Raw genomic sequence first — 12,302 nt, 5'->3', positions numbered from 1 at the left:
GACCTCCCGTCCCGACCTGTAATATGTGTACCAGTTATTGAAATATCTCCAGCCGTACGGAAGTTATGTGGGAACATACATTTCCCATTGATTTGCATGGGACTTTATACAAAAACCCCGACCCTCACAAATGGGGGTAGTTAAGGGTTAAATGAACTATCCTATATTTTAAGTGGACATATAAGTAACGTGTGACCCAGTATTATCGAAACATCTCCAGCTGTTTGGAAGTTATGCATAACATATATTTCCCATTGACTTGTATGTGACTTTAAACATAAACCCCGCCCCTGCCAAATGGGGGTGAGTAAGGGTTAAATCACCTCTCCTATGTTTGTTGTTGACATATAAGTAACATGTGTGCCAAGTTTCATGTTAACATCTTTAGCCGTTTGGATGTGATGCTGGAACATACATACATACACATATACACACATACACATTGAGTTTTATATATATATAGTGACGATCCGTCTTGGGGATTAGCTCTGGGATCGTCCTGGTCACTTGCCACGGGACACGTTCCTCACAATAACACCACAGACCACAGTTCCACATACAGGTCTGGCTCCTCGCCAGCTTTATTTCCACAGGTTGCAGGTAAAACAAAACATTAACGGGAACAAAATAAAGTCCTAGACCGTCTGGTCACTGACTACACATATCAGCATGCCCTGACTACTAGCTGGTGGGCTACCCTCAGCCAGTTAAACATATGACTCCTGCAACCTTCTACTCACAGTTCACACCACTTCTTGGACCACTCACAACTTCAGCTGTGTGTTTCCTCAACAGGGTCCGAGTGTCTCCTCCCCCCCTACAGCAGCATGCTGTTTCCCAGGGAGAGCACAGATTAGACTGAGTCTCCATCTTATATACACCTCCCTTCTCTGCTGCTTCATTACTTAAAGGGGTATTCCAGGAAAAAACTTTTTTTTATATATCAACTGGCTCCAGAAAGTTAAACAGATTTGTAAATTACTTCTATTAAAAAATCTTAATCCTTTCAGTACTTATGAGCTTCTGAAGTTAAGGTTGTTCTTTTCTGTCTAAGTGCTCTCTGATGACACCTGTCTCGGGAACCGCCCAGTTTAGAAGAGGTTTGCTATGGGGATTTGCTTCTAAACTGGGCGTTTCCCGAGACAGGTGTCATCAGAAAACACTTAGACAGAAAAGAACAACCTTAACTTCAGAAGCTCAAAAGTACTGAAAGGATTAAGATTTTTTAATAGAAGTAATTTACAGATCTGTTTAACTTTCTGGAGCCAGTTGATATATAAAAACAAGTTTTTTCCTGGATAACCCCTTTAAGAAGCAGGTGAGAGAATCTTCAGGGTGAGCAAAGGAAATACACCCTTTCCTTGCCACCTTATCACTATATATATATATATATATATATATATATATATATATATATATATATATATATACACATTTTTTATACCGTCCATATACTGCCTTCTTATGTACCAGGAGCAATTATATCAATGCACAACATTGCTTGGCAGTAATGCTGTAATTAAGTAGCCATAGCAACCATTGTGTTTATTAAAACCCTGAAAACACCACTTTTTGGGCCTGCTGATATATTGCATACTTATCAACTATATTAAATCTATAGGGTAATGCTGATAAGTTCTGCATGGATAGATATACGGTACTAGGCAATTGTAGGCTATGCACATGTGACCTTCTTGTCTGCTGCTGTTGCTGCTAAGGCTAAGTTCACACAAGTGTATTTTGTATTCATATATTTTGTAGAGCATAATACATTGCCTATTTTATTTATATGGAGCGATTCACATGTATGGAAAACACCCACTGAAGTCTATGGAAGACATGATAATATGGATCTATCTGGATTTGGATCAGTATGTCCTCTTTTGTATGTAGTTCAGTTTTCTCACCAGAAGACAGCAGAGTATTGTCTGCACAGAAATACTGATGCAATAATAAGGCAATACTGATGACATAATGATACAATCTCATCCATAATACATCCAGATTTTCATCTGTATTAGGCTGCCTTAATATGGGCATATTTTGCGTTATATGAATTCAGGTAGAAGAAACAGACATGGTGCACATCTACAATCTTGTATAATGATCTGATTGCTTCTCAGCATAATATCAAAAACTAACAGGTTGTTAGTATACATTTTGATCAAAAAGTACAAGCCCACTCGCCACGTCAAGGCCACCTATTTAGAGTGGGTCCCTAACGTCCCTAGCATAAAATGGTGTAGCACCAGGCGGAGACCACCACCGCCGCGACACCAGTGCCCACGGGGGGGGGGAACGACCCACTGGCAGAGTGGCCCCAATGCCACTCAAACCAGTCTATGGGCCACACCCCCCCCCCCCCCAAACAGACACGTCGCCACGGTGGCAACGGACGCTGCACAGCACCACACCAGTGTGAACAAGGTGTAACAGCTCACTTACCATGTTCTCCCAGTCAGACTGGGAGGCTGCTAGGAAAGAAATGGCCCATGTGTAGCTAACTACTACTTATATATGGTTGGGCTGAGGGGGTGGGGAAGAGTGCAGACACATGTTCAAACAAAAAAAAAGAGGGGATACAATGTGAATTCAGGTAGAAAAGACAGGCATGGTCGCACATCTAAAATCTTGTATAAGATTGTAGATGTGCACCATGTCTGTTTTCTACTCAAATTCACACCATATTTTGCGTTATACGTCTCTGTATTGACGCCACAAGTCCCAGCCTGACCGCGGGTCTGATAACAGGCCTCAGTTCGGGTCATCAGATCAACGGTCAGGCTGGGAATTGCGCCCGTAATACGTCCATATGTAACCAGCCCGAGGCTGGATTTCGACTTTTTTGGAATACAGCTTTTGAGCCAAAGTTAGAAGTGGAAATATAAAGGATCCACTACCGGCTTTGGCTTAAAAATAATTTGTTGGCAAAAAAAACTACCAAGTGGAAATCCAACCTCAGGCTGGTTATACAGTGACCCCTCGACATACGATGGTCCCGACATACGATAATTTCAACATGCGATGGTCTCTCAGAGGCCATCGCATGTTGAAGGCAGCATCAACATACGATGCTTTTGTATGTCGGGGCCATCGCATAAACGGTTATCCGGCAGCGCAGACTGCTTCAGCTGCCGCCAGATAACCGTTTACGGTGCCCCATGTGGTCCGCTGATGGTCACTCACCTGTCCTCGGGGTTCCGGCGCGTCCTCTTCGGGATCCTCGGCATCGTTGGTGCTCTCCATCGACGTCATCACGTCACTGCGCACGCCGTCCCGTCATCCAATAGGAGCGGCGTGATGGCAGCGACGGAGAGCGCGGATGTCGGGGACACCTCAGGGACGCGGCAACATCGATGGACGGCAACATACCGGGCAGCGGTGACGAGCGGTGAAGGTCCGGAGTGGCGGGGACAAGTGAGTACAACTTTCTCTAACAGTGGTCTACAACCTGCGGACCTCCAGATGTTGCAAAACTACAACACCCAGCATGCCCGGACAGCTAACGGCTGTCCGGGCATGCTGGGTGTTGTAGTTTTGCAACATCTGGAGGTCCGCAGGTTGTAAACCACTGTCCTATACTTTACATTGCACGGATCCCTCAACATACGATGGTTTCAACAAACGATGGTCCGTTTGGAACGGATTACCACCGTATGTTGAGGGACCACTGTATATATAGAAATAAAGACCAGCTCTCCGCCTCGTAGATTCTTTAAATTGGAGGAGCTTCGATTGTCTTTCGGAAGCACGGAACAGATGTCCAAGCCGCATACTTGGTGTGAACAGATCCTTAACAAATATAGTGTAGAATTACAGCTCCCAAAAATTATATCTTTTAAAAATTGATGAAAAAATGAAAACCAAAATAAGGTGGTTTTAAAAGCAAGGCGTTTCTGCTATGCTTTTAAAACCACCTTATTTTGGTTTTCATTTTTTCATCAATTTTTAATTATGTGAAATACATTTTGGACTTTTAAAGGGGTACTCCTGTGGATACTTTTTTTTTTTTTTTTTTAATCAACTGGGTCCAGTAAGTTAAACAGATTTGTAAATCACTTCTATTAAAAAATCTTAATCTTTCCAGTACTTTTTAGGGGCTGTAAACTACAGCAAAATCCAAAAAAGAAATGCATTTCCTCTGATGTCCTGACCACAGTGCTCTCTGCTGACCTCTGGTGTCCATTTTAGGAACTGTCCAGAGCAGCATATGTTTGCTATGGGCATTTTCTCCTGCTCTGGACAGTTCCTAAAATGGACAGCAGAGGTCAGCAGAGAGCACTGTGGTCAGGACATCAGAGGAAATGGATTTCTTTTTGGATTTCTCTTTAGTATACAGCCCCTAAAAAGTACTGGAAGGATTAAGATTTTTTAATAGAAGTGATTTACAAATCTGTTTAACTTTCTGGCACCAGTTGATTAAAAAAAATAAAGTTTTCCACTGGAGGACCCCTTTAAAGGATATAATTCGCTGGCTGGTTGGTTTCACATGGGAGCATTTGGCTCAGTATTTGTAAGCCAAGACCAGAGGTGGAACCTAAAGAGAGAGAAAAACACATAATGGAAACATTTGTACATTTGTTTTTTTTTGCCTTTTAGACTTTCTCCTAGTTTTGACTTACAAATACTGATGCAAATACTACTGTGTGAAACCAGCCCAAGGTTACCCTTCCACTTAGCCACTGCAGTTTTTGAGCAAAAGACAGAAGTGTATTTAAAGGGATGCTCTGCTGCTCAGCGTTTTGAACAAACTGTTCCGAACGCTGGAGCCGGCGTCGGGAGCTTGTGACATCATAGCCACGCCCCCTCTTGATGCCACGCCCTGCCCCCTCAATGCAAGTCTATGGGAGCGGGCGTGGGGGGTGGGACCATCACTTAACGAGCTCCCGGCACTGGCTCCAGCGTTCGGAACAGTTTGTTCCAAACGCTGAGCAGCGGAGTACCCCTTTAAAAGGAATGAGCAATATAAAGGAAAGACTTATACTTCTCCTTTCTCATGAATCCACTTCTGGCTTTGGCTTAAAAACTGCAGTGGTAGTTTTCCCAAGAAACTGCCAAGTGGAAAGGCAGCCTTAGTCCGGTTTCACATGGACATATTATAGACACATATACACATTCATGTTATGGCCACAAGTCCCAGCCTGATCATGGGTCTGATGGCTCAAGCTGACACCTGTGACTTGCAGTCATAATACAGATGATAAAAAAGGACAATTTTATGCAAACATTGAGGGGTAATAATGTAGGGGGGCATAGGTGAGCAACTTTTGCACACCTTTAATTTGTGTGGTGGTAATGTGTATGTTCACCATGTGATAAATATGGGGCCGCCCCCTCAATGCAAGTCTATGGGAGGGCGCGTGACAGACGTCACGCCCCGTCCCATAGACTTGCATTGAGGGGGCAGGGCATGACATCATGAGAGGGCGGGGCTATGACGTCACGAGCTCCCAATGCCGGCTCCAGCATTCCGAACAGTTTGTTCCAAACGCTGAGCAGCGGAGCACCCCTTTAACCTGTTCAGGACCCAGGGCGTACGGGTACGTCCTGACACCTTGGTACTTATTGACCCAGGACGTACCTGTACGCCCGTGGGAATTTCGGTCCCCACCACGCGCCGGGCAGGGACCGCTCCGGGGGGACTGCTGATATCGATCAGCAGGCACCCCGCGCAAATGCCCAGGGGGGTTATTAGACACCCCCCCCCCATGTCAGCAATTGGCGCAAATCGCGATTTGTGCCGATCCCTGGTCATACGGGTCTATGGTGACCCGGTGACCGGGAATATAAGGGGGATCGCGGTTGTTCAAGACACCCACAATCCCCCTGAAGTGATAGGAGTGAGGTGGCAGGGGTGCCACCCCTCCTATCTATGCTATTGTTCGTATAGACGCAACGACCAATAGCAGATCGGGGGGGGGGTTAACTTTCGGTCTCCCCGTTCTGCCCACCCACAATAGGCGTTGCAGAACGGGGAAGCTGACAGAGGACTGGCGCCGAATTCCACTTACCCCTTGGCAGAGGCTGCGGGCAATGATCGGTGGCGGAGATCAGCGGGCGGTGATGTTGTGCTGCTGGCTCCCTGGAGCCTACGGAAGCCAGTGAGTTGCCTAGCAACATCTGGAGGGCTACAGTTTGAGACCACTATTCAGTGGTCTCAAACTGTAGCCCTCCAGATGTTGCAAACCTACAACTCCCAGCATGCCCAGACAGCTGTTTGGGCATGCTGGGATTTGTAGTTTTGCAGCAGCTGGAGGTCTACAGTTTAGAGACCACTGCACAGTGATCTCTATACTGTGGCCCTCTAGATATTTCAAAACTACAACTCCCAGCATGCCCACACAGCAGTTTGCTGTCTGGGCACGCTGGGATTTGTAGTTTTGCCACATCTGGAGGGCCACAGTTTGGAGATCACTGTGCAGTGGTCTCTAAACTGTAGCTCTCCAAATGTTGCAAAACTGCAAATCCCAGCATGCCCAAACAGCTGTCTCGGCATGCTGAGAGTTGTAGTTGAGTACCTCTAGCTGTTGCATAACTACATCTCCCAGCATGCCCTTCGGCGATCAGTACATACATATTGGGCTGGGAAGTGGCAAATGAGGTTCAACACTGATAAATGTAAGGTAATGCACATGGGGAGGAAAAATCCTGGCTGGGAATATGTATTAAATGGGAGCACACTTGGGACGATTGACATGGAAAAGGTTTTAGGATTCTTAGTTAATAGTAAATTTAGCTGTAGTGACCAGTGTCAGGCAGCTGCTGCCAAGGCAAATAAAATCATGGGGTGCATCAATAGGGGCATAGATGCCCACGACAAGGAAATAATTCTACCGCTGTATAAATCACTGGTCAGACCACACATAGAATACTGTGTACAGAACTGGGCACCAGTGTACAAGAAAGATGTAGTGGAGCTGGAGAGGGTTCAAAGACGGGCAACCAGAGTAATACAGGGAATGGGAGGACTACAGTACCCAGAAAGATTATCAGAATTAGGGTTATTTAATTTAGAAAAAAGAAGGCTTAGGGGAGACCTAATAACTATGTATAAATATATCAGGGGACTGTACAGAGATCTCTCTCATGATCTATTTATATCCAGGACTGAATCTATAACAAGGGGGCATCCTCTACGTTAGTGGAGCTGGAAAGGGTTCAAAGACGGGCAACCAGAGTAATACGGGGAATGGGAGGACTACAGTACCCAGAAAGATTATCAGTATTAGGGTTATTTAGTTTAGAAAAAAGAAGGCTAAGGGGCGACCTAACTATGTATAAATATGTCAGGGGGCCGTACAGAGATCTCTCCCAGGACTGTATCTATAACAAGGGGGCATCCTCTACGTCTAGAGGAAAGAAGGTTCCTACACCAGCACAGACGGGGGTTCTTTACTGTAAGAGCAGTGAGGCTGTGGAATTCTCTGCCTGAGGAGGTGGTCATGGTGAACTCTGTAAAAGAGTACAAAACGGGTCTGGATGCATTTTTGGAGAATAATAACATTACAGGTTATGTATATTAGATTTATAGGGACAGAACGTTGATCCAGGGATTTATTCTGATGCCATATTTGGAGTCGGGAAGGAATTTTTTACCTCTAGTATGAGGGTTTTTTGCCTTCCTCTGGATCAACTCAGTAGGGATATAGGTTGAACTTGATGGACTCTGGTCTTTTTTCAACCTCATGAACTATGTTACTATGTTACTGGGAGTTGTAGTTTTGCAACAGCTAGAGGCACACTGGTTGGAAAATACTGAGTAAGGTAACAGAAGGTTTTCCAACCAGTGTGCCCCCAGCTGTTGCAAAAGTACAACTCCCAGCATGCTACAAAAGTACAACTGTCAGTACATGCTGGGAGTTGTAGTTTTGAAACAGCTGGAGGTTTGCACCCCCCCCCCCCCATGTGAATGTACAGGGTACATTTACACATGCATGTTTACAGTAAGTTTCCTGCTTGAAGTTTGAGTTGCGGCAAATTTTTTGCCGCAGCGGAAACTCCTAGCGGGAAACTCACCATAACCCGCCAGTGTGAATGTACCCTAAAAACACTACCATACACTACACTAACACAAAATAAAGGGTAAAACACTACATATACACCACTTTACACTGTCCCCCCAATAAAAATTAAAAACATATTGTATGGCAGTGTTTCCAAAACGGAGCCTCCAGCTGTTGCAAAACAACAACTCCCAGCATTTCCGCACAGCCACTGACTGTCCAGGCATGCTGGGAGTTTAGCAACAGCTGGAGGCACCCTGTTTGGGAATCACTGGTGTAGAATACCCCTTTGTCCACCCCTATGCAAACCCTAATTTAGTCCTCAAATGCACATGGCGCTCTCTCACTTCAGAGCCCTGTCGTATTTCAAGGAAACAGTTTAGGGCCACATATGGGTTATTTCCGTACTCGGGAGAAATTGCACTACAAATTTTGGGGGGCTTTTTCTCCTTTTACCCCTTATGAAAAGGAAAAGTTGGGGGCTACACCAGCCTTTTAGTGTAAAAAAAAAATTTACACTAACATGCTGGTGTTGCCCCATACTTTTTATTTTCCCAAGCGTTAAAAGGAAAAAAAGACCACCAAAATGTGTAACGCATTTCTCCTGAGCACGGAAATACCCCATATGTGGGCGTAAAATGCTCTGCGGACACACAACATGGCTCAGAAGTGAGAGCGCACTATGTACATTTGAGGCCTAAATTGGTGATTTGCACAGGGGTGGCTGATTTTACAGCGGTTCTGACATAAACGCAAAAAAAAGAAATACCCACATGTTACCCCATTTTGGAAACTACGCCCCTCACAGAACGTAACAAGGGGTATAGTGAGCCTTAACACCCCACAGGTGTTTAATGAAAATTCTTCAAAGTTTGATGGAAAAATGAAAAAAAAAAAATTTTCACTAAAATGCTGGTGTTACCCTAAATGTTTAATTTTCACAAGGGAAAATAGGAAAAAAGCCCCCCAAAATTTGTAGCCCCATTTCTTCTGAGTAAGAACATACCCCATATGTGGATGTAAAGTGCTCTGCAGGCAAACTCCAATGCTCAGAAGAGAAGGAGCGCCATTGGGATTTTGGAGAGAAAATTTGTCTGGAATTGAAGGCCACGTGTGTTTACAAAGCCCCCGTGGTGCCAGAACAATGGCCCTTCCCCCCCCACATGTGACCCCATTTTGGAAACTACACCCCTCATGTAATGTAATAAGGGGTACAGTGAGCATTTACCCCCCCCCCCCCCCACAGGTGTCTGACAGATTCTTGAAACAGTGGTCCGTGAAAATGAAAAATGTAATTTTTCATTTGCACAGCCCACTGTTCCAAAAATCTGTCAAACGCCAGTGGGGTGTAAATACTCACTGCACCCCTTATTAAATTCTGTGAGGGGTGTAGTTTCCAAAATGGCATCACATGTGGTGGGATCCACTGTTCTGGCACCATGAGGGGCTTTGTAAACACACATGACCCCTGTCTTCCATTCCAAACAAAATCACTCTCCAAAAGCTCTATGGCGCTCCTTCTCTTCTGAGCATTGTAGTGCGCCGGCAGAGCACTTGACGTCCACACATGGGGTATTTCCATACTCAAAAGAAATGGGGTTACAAATTTTGGGGGGCATTTTCTCCTATTACCCCTTGTAAAATTTGGGGGGAAAAATTGCATTTTAGTGAAAACTATTTTTATTTTCATTTACACATCCAACTTTAACAAAAAGTCAAACACCTGTGAGATGTTAAGGCTCACTGGACCCCTTGTTATGTTCCTTGATAAGTGTAGATTCCCCCCCAAAAAATTTTGCTGTTCTGGCGGCATAGGGGCTTCCTAAATGTGACAAGCCCCCCAAAAACCATTTCAGCAAAATTCGCTTTCCAAAAGCCAAATGTGACTCCTTCTCTTCTGAGCATTGTAGTGCGCCAGCAGAGCACTTGATGTCCACACGTGGGGTATTTCCATACTCAGAAGAGATGGGGTTACAAATTTTGGGGGGCATTTTCTCCTTTTACCCCTTGTAAAAAAAATTATTTGGGGGAAAACTAGCATTTTAGTGAAAAAAAATCATTTACACATCCAAATTTAACAAAAAGTCGTCAAACACCTGTGGAGTGTTAAGGCTCACTGTACCCCTTGTTACGTACCTTGAGGGGTGTAGTTTCCAAATAGTATGCCATGTGTTTTTTTTTTTTTGTTGTTGTTGTTCTAGCACCATAGGGGCTTCCTAAATGTGACATGCCCCCCAAAAACCATTTCAGAAAAACTCACTCTCAAAAATCTCATTGTCGCTCCTTCCCTTCTGAGCCCTTTAGTGCACCCGCCGAACACTTGACATACACATGTGAGGTATTTCCTTACTCGAGAGAAATTGGGTTATACATTTTAGAAAGATTTCTCTCCTTTTACCCCTTGTAAAAATTCAAAAATTGGGTCTACAAGAACATGCCAGTGTAAAAAATGAAGATTTTGAATTTTCTGCTTCAATTTGCTGCTATTCCTGTGAAACACCTAAAGGGTTAACAAACCTTTTAAATGTCACTTTGAATACTTTGAGGGGTGCAGTTTTTATAATGGGGTCATTTGTTGCGTATTTCTAATATAAAGGCCCTTCAAATCCACTTCAAAACAGAACTGGTCCCTGAAAAATTTCGATTTTGAAAATTTTGTGAAAAATTGGAAAATTGCTGCTATACTTTGAAGCCCTCTGATGTCTTCCAAAAGTAAAAACATGATGCCATCATAAAGTAGACATATTGTATATGTGAATCAATATATAATTTATTTGGAATATTCATTTTCCTTACAAGCAGAGAACGTCAAAGTAAAAAAAAAAATGCTAAATTTTCAATTTTTTCATCAAATTTTGGAATTTTTCACCAAGAAATGATGCAAGTATCGACAAAATGTTACCACTAACATAAAGTAGAATATGTCACGAAAAAACTATCTCGGAATCGGAATGAAAGGTCAAAGCATCCCAGAGTTATTAACGCTTAAAATGACAGTGGTCAGACGTGCAAAAAATGGCCGGGTCCTACACTGAAAATTGGCTAGGTCCTTAAGGGGTTAAGTGAGTCAGACCTGATGGTTTGCTCGCAGGTATTTACTTCTACCTATTGTTTCTTCTAACTGTATTACCACAATAAATCTTTAAAAGTTTCACAATCTAGCGGATTAACCTGTTTGCCTTTCCCTTCTTCAGATCAAGGTGACTACAAAAAAAAAATAAAGGCCTTAGGCAGGCGGACATACTTCTGCACATCTATATGATATTTATGTTATGGGGGGAGCAGTAACACCTTTATTCACACCTATAACACATCACCCTCTATAAGCAAAGTGTATATTTCAATATAGACATTTGCAAGCAAAGCTGCATAGCATGATTATAAAGATGAATAAAATAAAAAATGAAATAATAACCAAATTGGGGCAGAAATCATAGACAGACTGTAGGAGAGTTGCAGCTATTAATGCACCCACTTGGAATAATCATTGTTCTTTTTCCCTTTCTCTTTGGCGTATAGAAGGTACTCCAGAAAACAAAGCATTTATTGTAAATTATTTCATTTTACCTGAAGAGGAAATGGTTAACTCTTTTGTTTTCCGTGAACTTGATGCCGCTGGCTTGTTGCTAGGCGACCTACAGACTTCCTTACACTCCACAATCTGCTCACCGCACCTTTCTGTACTAATGATGAGACAACAGGTAACAGGATACAACAAGGTCCCTATCTGATGGCTCACCAGCTGGTGCTGAATTATAAAACCCAGCAGACCCTGACATCCATAGGCTATAGACCACAGCTGTATAACAGGGGATAGCACTAAGTAATTGCTTGAGTATTGAATTCCCATTATACTTCTATTATCAATTGAGATAAAATAGTGGTTACAGAAGTCATAAAACATATCTAGTTTGGTATCTTTTATGCTGAAATTCCATTGGGATCAAGAAAACACTAATATTTTGTCTGTCCGGTCCCATAGTTGGGAGATATCAGACTATATATTGTATAGCACAAAAAAGGTAGGGGCAATACAAAAAGGAAGATGTTGTGTCAACCACAGGCTGTGTAAGCAGTAACTGATATCTGCATAAAAAAATCGAAGCTTGCTTTGTCCTTATCCTCCAAAATGTATAATGCACCCAAAAAGTACATTCCCCCTTGCAAGAAGTGTCTTTGTAAATAGTTGGCCGTCACTTTGGAATAACATTTTGCATCTAAATGACGGTTCAATAATACTTTTTTCTGTTTTGACTTTGACATGTATGTGTGAACGTGTCTGACTATATACTGTACACA

This window comes from Hyla sarda, chromosome 7, assembly GCF_029499605.1.
Source record: "Hyla sarda isolate aHylSar1 chromosome 7, aHylSar1.hap1, whole genome shotgun sequence".
Lineage (NCBI taxonomy): Eukaryota > Metazoa > Chordata > Amphibia > Anura > Hylidae > Hyla > Hyla sarda.
The sequence above is the reverse complement of the archived record's forward strand: the minus strand, read 5'-3'. Positions refer to the sequence as shown.